At 40.5% G+C, this 13,730-nt stretch overlaps 1 protein-coding gene and 1 long non-coding RNA gene across 29 annotated transcripts in view; both read right to left on the reverse strand.

The window, feature by feature from the left end:
- Tre1 (Trapped in endoderm 1) overlaps positions 1-13,730 on the reverse strand; it is a 713,802-nt gene that overhangs the window by 91,060 nt on the left and 609,012 nt on the right. The gene's annotated exons all lie outside the window — the stretch shown is intronic.
- On the reverse strand, positions 831-9,962 carry LOC137248016 (uncharacterized). Its single transcript, XR_010952006.1, has 3 exons — positions 9,765-9,962; positions 9,377-9,523; positions 831-1,842 (listed from the first exon to the last, which is right to left on the reverse strand). It is a non-coding gene; the product is annotated as an uncharacterized lncRNA (long non-coding RNA).

Below are 13,730 nucleotides of genomic sequence, written 5' to 3' on the forward strand. Positions count from 1 at the left end.
TTGGTATTAATGTTAAGTATAAAGGTGCTTTTAATAATTATATAGTATTTGTATAAAATATAAAAGTGATTTTAATAATTATAAATTATTGTTTAATATGTATATATGTAACAATATTTAATTACAGGTTACCTTGTAAAATCTGGAACAGGACGGCTGCGTGCGATCGGTAAGCAATCAAAATCCAAGTGGCGGAAAACTTATAAAAATGTTAGCACCGGTTGTTGTCGAACGGTTTATTCATCTGTGCGATGTTTTAACATAGATAGCTTAAACCGTTCGATCACCTCTGTTAACCTTATTGAAACAAAAAGAAATACTAGGGCTACCCCAAAAGTATAAGGTTTTGGACCGCCGGTCTAAACATGCCGGCCCCCTTGCGTCACGCAACCCTGAACTAGAACCGAACGCTTGCACCGCCGTGTTCCATTGACTACTGAAGGCTACTTCTTATTATCTAAGTATTTCTATCGCCTAGTCCTGGAACCTTGTACCTAGGCTAGAGAGAGAAAAGAAAAAAAAAAATAGGAACAAAGGTGGTTTCAAATTTCAATGGCACATTTATTCATTAAAAAAAAATCAGATAAGTATGCATATTCAAAATTTACTGTGAATTCATTTTTAGGTTCATCTGAATATAAATGCGAAAAGAAAGAAAAAATGATAAAATAAATAAAAAATACGTATATAGTTAGCACGCGCCCGACAGGACCCATCCAAATATAGTATTTTGGGCCAGTAGTGGACCCAGTATTCCAGCTGGAATGACCCCTAGAAAAATTTTAGGAAAAATGTCTGCCCGCAGCACGAGACGAACTGGAGCAGCGACGTGGAAGCGCGGGTCCGCCAAACGTAGATTTGAATATTTCCCCGCTATTGTGGCATCTAGTGTGGTTAGTGGCGTGCGTCGATTGAACTTCCGGAGGCATACTGCGTGCGTGGTGATGGTCGTGGATTGACCATGCTTCCCGCGCAACTTGATGAAGCAGCCCATCTGGCGATTTATGTAGGTCACACCTAGCTGCAGCTCTCGCGCGAAATCTTCGCTGATTATTGAGGTGGTGGCACAGGGATCGATCAATGCCCTCACGAGATGCAGACGCCCTCGGGCTTCAATTTTCACCACCGCGGTTGGAGCCACTGATGTGAGGGACTGAACTGGTTGTGGTGGCGCTCTTACTGGGGCCACTCTTCCGGACCGGAAATTCCTCGAAGGCGTGAGGTGGAATGCTGAAGATTCCACTCTCTCGTGTTGACGGTGTTTACGGGATCTCTGTCGGGCTTTTGCGCTCTTTCTATTAGACGGTTGGAAAGTTTTCATTTCCAATCCGCTGGTTCTTTTTATTTCGTGCTGAAGTTGCGGTCGGAAACGCTGAGGTTCCGATCCGCCGACTATAGCTGGGTGGAATGCATGTGATTCCACTCCAGCCAGGTTTTCTAGGCGGAAAGCGAACGTTTCCGCTCCAGAATGAGTATCGTTTCCTACTTCGGAGGCGTACAACGAGATTGCATCGCTGTCATCGGCGTCATTTCCCTTGGGTCGTGGTGGTCGTCGTTGGCGTTTTGGTGCTTCCCCAATGTGGTCTATATGGAGCATTGTGTGATGGTGCTCGCTGCATCGACGGCATAATCCCTCGTTGGTGCATTGAGATGCGAGGTGAGCCTCTGATAAGCAATTAGTGCAATAATTATATATGTGAGTATCGCGTAAACGTGCGGCTGGTTCTTTCGCCCGGAAAACTGGGCATACTCTAAGCGGGTGCCGGTTACCGCATACACGACATACCAATGCGTAATGGTTTGCTTCAGCCCGTTTGCGAATGGTGGTGAAACGCGTCATTTCTGTAAATAATAATTTTTCCATTGCAGCGATTTGCTTTTTTTGTTTTTGGTGGCGAGCAATATTTGCATGTTTGACTCTCTTATTGATGGTTGGTGGAAACAGGGTTAACTAATTTACTAGCAAAATAGCCATTGAGCTATTGTCGAACAATTTCATTTGGCTAACAAATGATATCCTGGCGCCCTCAACACAAATCCAACGAAGAAAGAAAAACGCTTCGAAAAATGCCCTAGAAAATCACCCACACATGCCATTCATTCAGTTCTATACATTTATCTTGATGTGCACCCAATTCTTGATCAAACTTAATCGTAATGGTCAGTGACCATAACGATTGACCGAAAAAGTGATGGTATCCAGTGCCTATACTATCATGCAAATGTATCGAATTTAGTACATATTCGATAGCATATGCATATCCCTATAATGATGAAGCCGGAAGTTTTTGATTAAAAGTGAAACGTGTCGGTTTAATGTTTTAATGTTTTTACGTGCGGGTGTGGTTTTCGCGTTTGCGACTTTGGATTTCCACGGGAATCCAAGAAATAAGTCTCGTGAGTGATAGTGAAAATATAAAAAACTGAAATAATATGAGGAAAGTGAAAAAAAAAATGTGCGCCTTTAATTAAGGCAAAATTGATTCCTCAATCAAGTAAAAGAGTCTGTAAGGCCATTGTTTTCGTTAAACATACAATAAGTGGCGGTGGTGTGATTTAGTTTTGTTGTTGTGCATAGTGAAAATGAAATAATGAAATGGCATGTTCCTACGGCACTTGTGTGTTAGGGTGTTTCCAAAGAAGTTTTTTTTTTGTTTTGGGGTTGTCGTATCTTCGGTTTCTGCACTATTCGACGGTAGCAATACCAATTTGACGAGCGGTCTTGTCACTTCTCCTCTCTCAGTTAGGACATCTACCACGCGTACCCGGTTGTCGGAACCAGGGTGTAATTTGACAACTCGCCCTAATCTCCATTCATTGGGTGGCAGGCTGTACTCCCGTATGACCACCATGTCTCCCACTTTTATGTTGGACTTAGAATGTTTCCACTTGGTCCGCTTTTGAAGTTCTGAAAGATATTCTGTTTTCCACCTTCTGAAAAAGTTCTGATGCAAAGCCTTGAGTTTTTGCCACCTGTTCACAATTGAGGCCGGGTTTTCATCGACGTTGATTTCCGCAGGGGCTAGTAGGTGCCCTCCGACTAGAAAATGCCCTGGTGTTAGAGGTTCAAGGTCTGGTGGCTCATTTGAGGCCGGACTGAGGGGTCGTGAGTTAAGACACGCCTCAATTCTGCATAATAGTGTATTAAATTCTTCGAAGGTGAACTTTTGGCTGAAAGCTACCTTTTTGAAATGGGCTTTGAAACTTTTCACCCCAGCTTCCCACAGCCCCCCCATGTGCGGAGCCCCCGGTGGTATAAAATGCCAAGTCAATGCCTGATGGGAATGTTTGGAAAGTGTTTGGGTGCGGGCGTCAGCCAAAAAGGCTTTAAATTCCGCCTTAAATGCGCGTGACGCTCCGACGAAATTGGTCCCGTTGTCTGAGTAGACATTTCTGGGGCATCCACGTCTGGCTACGAATCGAGCAAAAGCTGCTGCAAAGGATGAGGTGCTCAAGTCCCTAGTGCCCTCTAAGTGGATGGCCTTAGTCAAAAAGCACACGAACAGACAAGCGTAACCTTTGGAAATGCGACACCCGCGCCCACTATAACTTTTAATATCGAAAGGGCCTGTGAAGTCCACCCCGGTATTAGTAAATGCGCGCGAGAAAGTCGTTCGCTCCTGGGGAAGAATACCCATAAGCTGATTTTGGGCGCGTCTCTTATGGATTGTACATATTTTGCAATTGTGAATGATTGACCTAATCAGGGTTTTCACTTTTATAATCCAGTACTGCGTTCGAATAATACGCAGCATGAGTTGGTTTTCACCGTGGAGCGAATCCTCATGAACAAACTGGACAAATAGACGTGTAAACCTACAATTGTATGGTAGTATTATTGGATGGCACTCAGGATAAGGCATATCTTTGGATGCGCCGAGTCGCCCGCCAACCCTTAATACTTCGTTTTCATCAAGGAAAGGGTTAAGTGAAAGGATTTCGCTTTTAGACTCAAGTGATACTTTGGCTTTCAATTTCGTGATCTCTGATCCGTAATGTTGCTTCTGAGCTAGTTTTATCAGACGGTTCGTCGTTGTTTTAATTTCATCGGATGAAATTAGACAAGAGCCCTGCTGGCTAGAAGCTCTTGTTTTCGGATGGGTTCTTTGAAGGAATCTCAAAATATACGATATTACCCTCAAAGCTCGCGAAAGACTGGAAAACCTGTCAAGAATATCACTAATGTTGTCATTAATTGTTGCTGCATGAGCCTGCACTCGTTTTTCCTCAACGTTTGTTGTGAAGTCCGTTTCCTGGGTTGGCCACTTTTCCTTATCTTCTTGTAGCCAAGAAGGTCCCTGCCACCACAGAGTGTTGTTGATCAATTCTTGAGCTAAAACGCCTCTGCTCGCTAAGTCTGCTGGATTTGTAGCTGAATCCACGTGATACCAAGTCGAATTTCCTACTTTGTCTAAGATTTTTGTGACTCGATGAGATACAAAAGTAGACCATGAACATGGGGGTTTGCGTATCCATACCAGTACGGTCGTCGAATCAGTCCAAAGATGTATCGTAGTGTGGCCGAAGTCCACATTGTTGGATATCGATTCGATGATTTCAGTTAGTAGTACCGCCCCGCAAATTTCCAATCTTGGGAGCGAAATGGTTTTGACTGGAGCCACTCTCGTCTTTGCTAAAAGCAGGTTAACAAGTATGCCGTCATCCCTTTCCACGCGCAAGTAGACTGCTGCGGCATATGCCTTTTCAGATGCATCACAGAAACCGTGAATCTCGACGTTTTCAGTTGGCGAATAAAATACCCATCGAGGAATCCGTATCTGGTCGATTTCCTTGTATGTTCTGGCAAAATTGTGCCATTTGTCTAATGTGGAAGGAGATAACGTTTCATCCCAACCAGTACCCTCGAGCCATATATTTTGCATAATAATTTTTGCGACAATAATTGTAGGAGCTAGCCACCCTAATGGATCGAAGAGTTTCGCTATAGTTGACAAAACTGTCCTTTTGGTGAAAGTGGAATTTTCTTCTATTGACTTTGCTATAAAGTAGAATTGGTCAGAATGTGCATTCCACCTAATGCCCAGAGCTTTCACGCTACTGGAATCCTCGAATTCTAAAAAATCTTCGCTCAGTAGATGAGCTTTTGGAATGCCTTTCAATACTTCGTTACTATTCGAGGTCCATTTACGTAAAGGAAACCCGGCTGATTTCAATATCCCTGAAACTTCATTTCTTGCCTTTACCACGGAGGCAATAGTATGACCACCGGAAAGCACGTCATCTACGTACATATTTTTTCTCAAAATGTTAGAGGCAATTGGATGAGAACTTTCTGAGTCATCCGCCAGTTGGAGTAAAGTCCTTATTGCTAAATAAGGAGCGCAATTTATACCAAAAGTAACCGTTTTAAGCTCGTAGAGACTGATTGGTTCATCTGGGCTTGGGCGGAAGACTATTCGTTGGTACTTTGTATGGTTAGGCTCTACTAGGATTTGCCTATACATTTTTTCAATATCGCTGTTGAAAACATATTTGAAAAGTCTCCAGCGAAGAATTAAGGTCGGTAAATCCGACTGAAGCACTGGGCCTGGCATAAGAATTTCGTTCAGACTGACGCCATTCGAAGTTGAAGACGAGGCATTAAAAACCACCCTAACTTTTGTTGAAACACTCTCTTCTTTAATAACAGCATGATGAGGCAGATAATAATTGTCCACAGCGTCAGCTGACTGTATTGACGTTATTTTCGACATATGACCCATTTTCTCGTACTCCATAAGTACTCTATTATATTCCATTTTCAACTCTGAGTTTTTTCTAAGTCGCGTCTCAATTTTGTAATGAGGGCCCCAGGCAAATATCTGCAGGAAATTCCGCTCTGAACGGAAGGGACACGATGTATCTTCCTTCTGAGTTTCGCTGCGTTGTGCGCTCGTAGAGTTCTTCGCATATTTTTTCTTCTACTGTGGGGGATTTTGCCTTGGATATATCCTCAAGAATGACCTAAGCTGCATGTCTAAAGCCACTTCATTGAAAAAGGAAACCCGATTATTATTAGTTGGGCTGGCTGCATCAGCACGACCAGTCAGTATCCAACCGAAAACTGTTTCTTGGGCTAAAAGTGTGCTGAGAATGTTTTTCTTAATCCCGCCTAAGATTATTTGCGGGTAGATGTCTCCGCCCAGAACAAGATCGACTTGTTCATTGACAAAGAATCGTTTGTCCGCCAGTACAAGGTCAGGGAATGCCTGTTGTGTTAATGAACTGACGTCATGTGTGGGTAAATTGCCTGTCAATTGTGGCAAAACTAACACAATAACATCAATTGATATAAGTGGGTCAACCGGTGACCGCAGTTCTATGGCACATGCCTCTTTTACCTGCGCAGAGATTGAGTTATTGATGCCCGAAACTTGGGCATGCATTTTCCTAGTTGGCAGGTTGATTCTGCGTCGGAGTCTTTCTGTAATGAAAGAGCATTCAGAGCCAGAATCTATGAGGGCTCTTGCCGAAAAATCTGTACCATTATAGCGAATGGTTACACGAGCCGTTCGTAGTAATACACCTCTACTAGTATTCGCGAAATTTGATTTCATATTAATTGTTTCTCCTGAACCTTTTGTTTTTTTCGAACTGTGGCGTAATCGCGCTTGTTTCGACGTAGACGCCGAAACATCCAATGATTCTACAGCCGCTTCCGCCGAAGAAGGCTTCGTTTGAGCTGTCTGCAAATGCAGAAGGGAATGGTGTCGTGTATGGCACGTGCTGCAGTTGTGTGAGCTTGTACACTTTGACACGGAATGCCTCGAAGAGAGACAGTTCAAACAGCAGTTGTTACGTTTGATAAAGGAAACCCTTTCAGATGGTGTCAAATTTCTGAATTTCTGGCATGTGTGGATTTTGTGGTCGCTGTTTTTGCACATTTTACATGCGTATTTGGCGACTGTGGTTTGGAATGATCCTAACTTTTTAGGCGGTGGTTCAGAGGAATGCTTGTTGCTTTGACCCTTTGGTGGTTTCGAAGGCTTGATTCCTCTTAAACCTGAAACCGATTCTAAGGTTTGGAACCTATTTGTGAGGAATCGATCCATATCCGCCCACTTGGACGTTTCAGTTTTATTTTCTACTGATTGTTCCCATAAGGACAGGGTAACATCAGGTAGCTTTGTTGAACAGAGGTATGTGATTATCGGATCCCAGTTAGAAATGTCAATACGATGACTCTCTAATGAGGATATACAATTGTTAATATCCCTCTGTAAACGTTTAATGGACGCGCCGCATTCAGTTTCAACAGCATGAAGATTGAAAAGAATTTTTAGTTGGGTGTTGACTAAGATTCTTTTGTTCTCGTACCTGCCACACAAATTTTTCCAGGCTACATTAAAACCATCGTTTGTCAATTCGCACTTCTTGACAATTTCGCGAGCTTCACCTTGTGTCTTTTGGATGAGGTAATAGAGCTTTTGAATTGGCGACAGGTGCTTATTTAGTATATAAATGGCCGTGAACATGTCACGAAAGGTTGGCCGTGTCATATAATCACCTTTGAATACATCGGTATCACACGGTGGTAAATGTAGGTTGCGTGGAGCGAAGGAGGTTTCACTTTCCTTCTGTACCTTCTCCAAATTTTCCGCCAGGTCATTTATTTTCGTCATGCACCGTACATAAACGGAATAGCATGATTTATTTTTCTTTTTAATTGCGGTAATGTCTTTAGCGCTAGTGTCCTCGGCCACTAGCAGAGCTTCGAAAGCAGCTTTGGCTTTCTCCCACATGGACTTCAACTCCTGCTGCTGAATTTTCAGCGAATTTTTGGAGTGTTCGCTTGGTGGGTTTGCTTAAGAATTCGATGTCGAATTCAATTACCGTGTCTGCTAGGCGGTTGAATGCTTCCATTTTTACTTTATGCTTGGAAAATTTGAAATAATTTGAAATGCACCAAGCTTTTGTTGTTGCAAATCTTGCTTATTTTGACAGAGACAGAATCTGTATCGAGGTAACACGCTTTATACTATGTTTATTAAATAGCAATAACCACCAATAAATCGTAAATATGTTAAAATGATTTAATTTTTATAAATTTATTGGAAAAAAAAAAATCAACGAAAATAAACGTTTTTTAGGAGTGTGAAAAATGGACTGTAATGTTACATTTCACATGTGTGTATATGTATGTGTTATTATGTTAAAAAAAATTATTGCTCGCCAACCAAACTTGAATTATGTACTTGTGTATTACTGCAAGCACTAAAGTTATGGGAATAATTTTTCAAAGCTATTTTCCCAAAATTAATTTTGTTTCTTTGGAAAGTATTTAATTTAATAACGTGAAGTGATTTTGTGAACAAGCTTTTGTAATTTCAAATGCTAAGATTCAAATGGAAAATAAGTGAGGTTATGCCCACAGTGTAGTGTTGTTATTTGTGGAATATTAAAGCGTAAGTGCAAGTAACGAGAAGAAAAAAAATAAATGGGATTTAAGTGATCTCCGCAAGAAACTGCTTGCAACTTGTATTGTGCTTATTCCAACAACAACAATTGTACAATGTGTGAGTGTGTGTAACTCAGCAAAAACCTTAAGCTGTGTCAGGTACTCCTTACCACTGGTGGGGAGTAATACCTGATATTCAAAAGGGGCTATTTGTAAAAAAAAAATCACTGCAATTTACTTGTGGTGAAAAAATCTTTTGCTATCATATGTATTTAATTAGCGAGCTTTGCTCATATTGCTTTATACAATGGTTTTTGTAATTGATATTAGAGAAAAATTGTAAGTTTACAAACGGCGATGGTTACTAGGAAATTCAGAAACATGTCCTAGTAACCATCGCCGTTTGTAAACTTACAATTTTTCTCTAATATCAATTACAAAAATTTTTTGCTATGCTCACTAAATCACTTGCATGTATTTTATTTTGCAAAATACTCCAAGGTTTTGTAAAACTGAATTATCGAAAAAATGAAAATGGAAACGGTGAAGTGATTTTGTGTGAAAAAAAATTCTGCCGTGCAAATTTAATTAAAGTGGGGTTATGACCACCGCGCAGTGTTGTTGTTGTGGGAAGTGAAGAGGATATGAAGAGCAAGTCACGTCTAAACTCCAGAGTAAGTTGGATTACTTAATCCTCAACAGAAAATTACGTGCACTTCTCTATCACTCTCAAACACTGATTTGTACAAGTACGTGTGTGCGTGTGACACTGAAGACCCTTAAGCCGTGTCAAGTATTCCTTACCACTGGTGGGGGGAAATACCTGATGATCAAAAGGGTTACTTGTACAAATTTTTCCTTTAAATCACAGAACACTCGTTTCACCTTTTAACTTTCACAAAAAAATATTTTTTTTTTCTCACTTTATTATTTATATAAAACTATTCATGTGCGCACTGATAATTTAAAACCACTTACTTTTAATTTTATTGTAGTTGTCGTGGATTGTGTACTTCGATAAAAAATTGCTGTTGTTATGCCTTGATTAAATTCAGCCGCTGGTAATTTGTTTTATCAGAACTGGACTCCAAATTCTCGGTTGGCTAGCAAGGATTTCCACTGGTGCTGGAATTGCAATTTATAAGGCGTTGTAAGGACCAAATGTCTTGACGCGAACCAAAAACTCCGAAAGTTTGATCGGTCAAGTTTCAATGGAACGAAAATAATAAAAAGGTTGGTATTAATGTTAAGTATAAAAGTGCTTTTAATAATTATATAGTATTTGTATAAAATATAAAAGTGCTTTTAATAATTATAAATTATTGTTTAATATGTATATATGTAACAATATTTAATTACAGGTTACCTTGTAAAATCTGGAACAGGACGGCTGCGTGCGATCGGTAAGCAATCAAAATCCAAGTGGCGGAAAACTTATAAAAATGTTAGCACCGGTTGTTGTCGAACGGTTTATTCATCTGTGCGATGTTTTAACATAGATAGCTTAAACCGTTCGATCACCTCTGTTAACCTTATTGAAACAAAAAGAAATACTAGGGCTACCCCAAAAGTATAAGGTTTTGGACCGCCAGTCTAAACAGCGCCGATGCATGACTGGGACAGCGAAAGAATTCGTTTTGAACCACGGCCTAACGGATTACTCCACGTTGAAGCTTTTATTATGTGCAATGTTCCGCCGTAATTGCTCTCGACAGGAGGTCTATCGCCAGCTACGGTTACGCAAACTAAGACCGTCAGAATCGTGTGACAGTTATATGGTGGCAATGCAATCAATTCCTGCCCAATCGGAGATAATGGAGCAGGAGTTGGTAGACATTATAGTGGACGGAATCCCAGACAGCAGCAACAATATAAGCATCTTGTATGGCGCTAATACCATAAGCGAACTCATACGCCGAATGGAACGTTACGGGCAACGTCGTCACAGCGTTGATGTGCGCAAACCATTGAGCACAGAGGTATCAAATACCGCAGTAAAGGCAAACACTGCTGAAGATCTTTCCACTGTACGTTTTTCAACTGCTCGCGATTCGGGCATTATCAGAGTGCCTGCCCAAAGCCGCGACGCCCAGCCGGGCATGTTTTATTTGCCACCAACTAGGACATATGCATCGCAATTGCCCAAAGAAGAAGACCCAAACATCTCAGGTTGCAGCCATATCCATGGATGACTATGTTCCTTTAGTATCTCAGCAAGAGGTAAGTGTGGCCTTTTACGATAAAAATCGAAACAGATGTACAGGTTTTACAAATATCATCTCTCTTTTCGATTCCGGTAGTTCTCTTAGCCTTATGCAAAGGTCAGTTGCCGAAAAATTTGTTAAGCTGTCATTTCGGGCAAAGCCTACACAATCGTTGGCGTTGGTAAAACAAGGATATATTCTTTTGGCAATTTATTTTCGTAAATTAATTGGAGATATTAATGTAATAATAGTTCCCGATGAAACTCTTCCATTAATTCTTGGTCGAGATTTTTGGCAAAAACTTAACATTCTCTTAATACAATTCAATGAAATATCAAATGAATTTAATAAAAACGTAAAACAAAAGGTACCTTCTAGAAATACTGAATTAAATAAAGAAGATCCGAAAAAATATATATCTGATTCGATTATTAATAAATTTGTTGATGGTGACTTAAGTGTTAAATTAGATGGTAATAAGCCTACATTAAGTGAAGTATATGACAGATGTGATCATAATAAGCAGGACTCAAAAAAATTAGCAATTACCCCTATGATATGACGGATCTGTTTGATTCAGCTGTGAAAGAGATAGGAGCAATAGATGAAAGTGTTTTTCAGTCGGAAATAGATATAGGGCCCCGTTTGGCTAAACGAGAAAGAGGGGTAGTAATGGAAGTGTTGTCTAGTGAACATTTATCACCTAGATCAATTGAAAAAAAACCGTATGACTATAAAATGACAATCCGAACAACGGATGATATACCTTTCTATTCTTTGCCAAGACGATTATCGTTTAAGGATAGGGAAGAGGTACAAAAGATCACTGATGATTTAATGAAACGCGAAATTATACGACCTAGTAACTCCCCTTATGCTTCTGCGATTGTCCTGGTAAAAAAAAGAGCGGCGAAACTCGTATGTGCATCGATTACAGAGCTTTGAATAAGAAAACAGTACGCGACAATCTTCCATTGCCCCTAATAGACGATTGTATAGATTATATGTCGGGGAGAAAGTGGTTCACTCTCTTGGACTTGAAAGATGGGTTCAATCAGTTAGCAATGGATGAGGTATCTATTCCATTAACATCTTTTGTCACACCACATGGGCAATTCGAGTACCTTAGAATGCCATTTGGGTTAAAGAATGCACCGGCTAATTTTCAGAGATTTGTCTATAACATCTCCCGAGACCTAATTGATGCAAAAGAAATCATTGTGTATATTGATGACATATTAATAGCGTCAAGTGATCTTGAAAGTCATATTAAGATCCTACGTAAAGCGCTTAGGAGGACTTATGAAAAATATTTGGAACCTAAGCTAAGGAAGTGCAAGTTTTGCTACAACAATAGCGTACTTTTCCAAAACAACGACACCAGCTGAGTCTAGATATCATAGCTTTGAGCTAGAAACCCTATCGATCATATATGCTCTCCGCAGATTTAGAATATATTTAGAAGGTGTGCCATTTAAAATCATAACAGATTGCAACTCACTCACTATGACCCTAAATAAGAAACAGATCAATCCAAGAATAGCTAGGTGGGCATTGGAGCTGGAAAATTTTGATTATTCTATTCAGCATCGGGTTGGAGCTAGTCTGGGCCATGTATACGCGTTAAGCCGGAGTCCGTTGTTGGAAAGAGAATACGATTCCATAAATTTCACTTCAAAATCCGATTAAAGCAGTATTAGCAGTCATCAGTATTCTCAACTTGTAGATTCGCAGCCCTGGTTTGACGAAGTTGAAAGTGAGTTAGTGGCCGCTGTAGACTTGGATGATCTGGATGTTGTAGTGGCACTTGTAGCCAAATAATCATTCCTAGCTCCTAAGGAACAGTTTATTTTCATCGCTAATTTATTTCTACAAGACCTAAGCCACACAAACTTGCTATTAATACATTTTTTTGGACGTTTAGTATACCTTTATCTACGCATTTTTCTATCTACCCGGCTCGAAGGACCACAATGTCTTGGCCGGGCCACAGCTCAGGGATGGTGCCGGTCAAGATTTAATGTAGAAAAGAAGAAAAAGTTTGGTATTAGAATTTGAATTTAAATATAATATCTTTATTCGAAATAAAGATTGTGCACAAAAATTAATTATATATATATTTTTAGGTTACCTTTTGGTTGAAGCTGGAAACTGCGGCGGGATACGTCCTTTCTCCTTGATGTGTAAAAACAAGTGAAGTAAAAGAACATAACAGGTCAATACAGCTTGCTAGTCAAACTGTTTATTTATTCCAGCGATGTTCATTTGTATGGTTAACATAAACAATTTGACTGGCACTGTTAACCAATATAAGAAAAATGCGAGGGCGACCTTTTATGTTTGGAGTTTGGGCTGTCGGCCTAAACATGCCGGCCCCCTTGCGACACGCAAGATCTATTTGGACATATTCCGCCGCTGGTTCGCAGAATTTGCTTAAATTAAGTTTACAACTATTTTCAGCTTAAGTTCCGCTTGAGCCACCTAAAGGAGAAAATTGTAAAATAATAAATGAAGGTACACATGGTTCTAATTCAGTGGCACATTTATTTTCAAATTTCATACATTTATGTATAAAATACGTCATTGCTTATGTGTATGCATAAGCAGTATTTAAAATTCATTTTTTTGTAAAAAGTATATATATAAAGGTATTCAAATTTACTATAAATTCAATTATGTTTTTTTTTTGTGTAAGAAAAGTATAGTATAGTAATAGTAATGCAATTAATATATATATATAAATCAATTTAGCAGGCGCCAGACAATACCCAGCCAAAGATGGTGTTCTGTGCCAACAGGGGCCCCAAAGTTCCGGCTGGTATGGCGCCCAGCATAACCTTTGGGACCACGTCGGCACCGAGCACCAATTGGACTGGGGCGGCGACGTAGAACCGCGGGTCTGCGAGCCTGATGTTGGCATATGGTGTGGCTACCGTTGCGTCCAGGCTCGTTAGTGGGGTTTGCCTCCGGAAATGAGGCAACGCCACGGCATAAGTGGTGACGGTTGCCGTCTGCCCATGCTTGCCCCGCAGCTTGATGAAGCACCCACACCGATCCCCCAGAATCGTCACATCAAGGCCGAGTCGGCGGATGAGCTCTTCCGCGATGATGGACATCGCAGCGCATGG

The sequence above is a fragment of the Eurosta solidaginis genome, chromosome 4 (assembly GCF_040869045.1).
Source record: "Eurosta solidaginis isolate ZX-2024a chromosome 4, ASM4086904v1, whole genome shotgun sequence".
In the NCBI taxonomy this organism is placed as follows: Eukaryota; Metazoa; Arthropoda; class Insecta; order Diptera; family Tephritidae; genus Eurosta; species Eurosta solidaginis.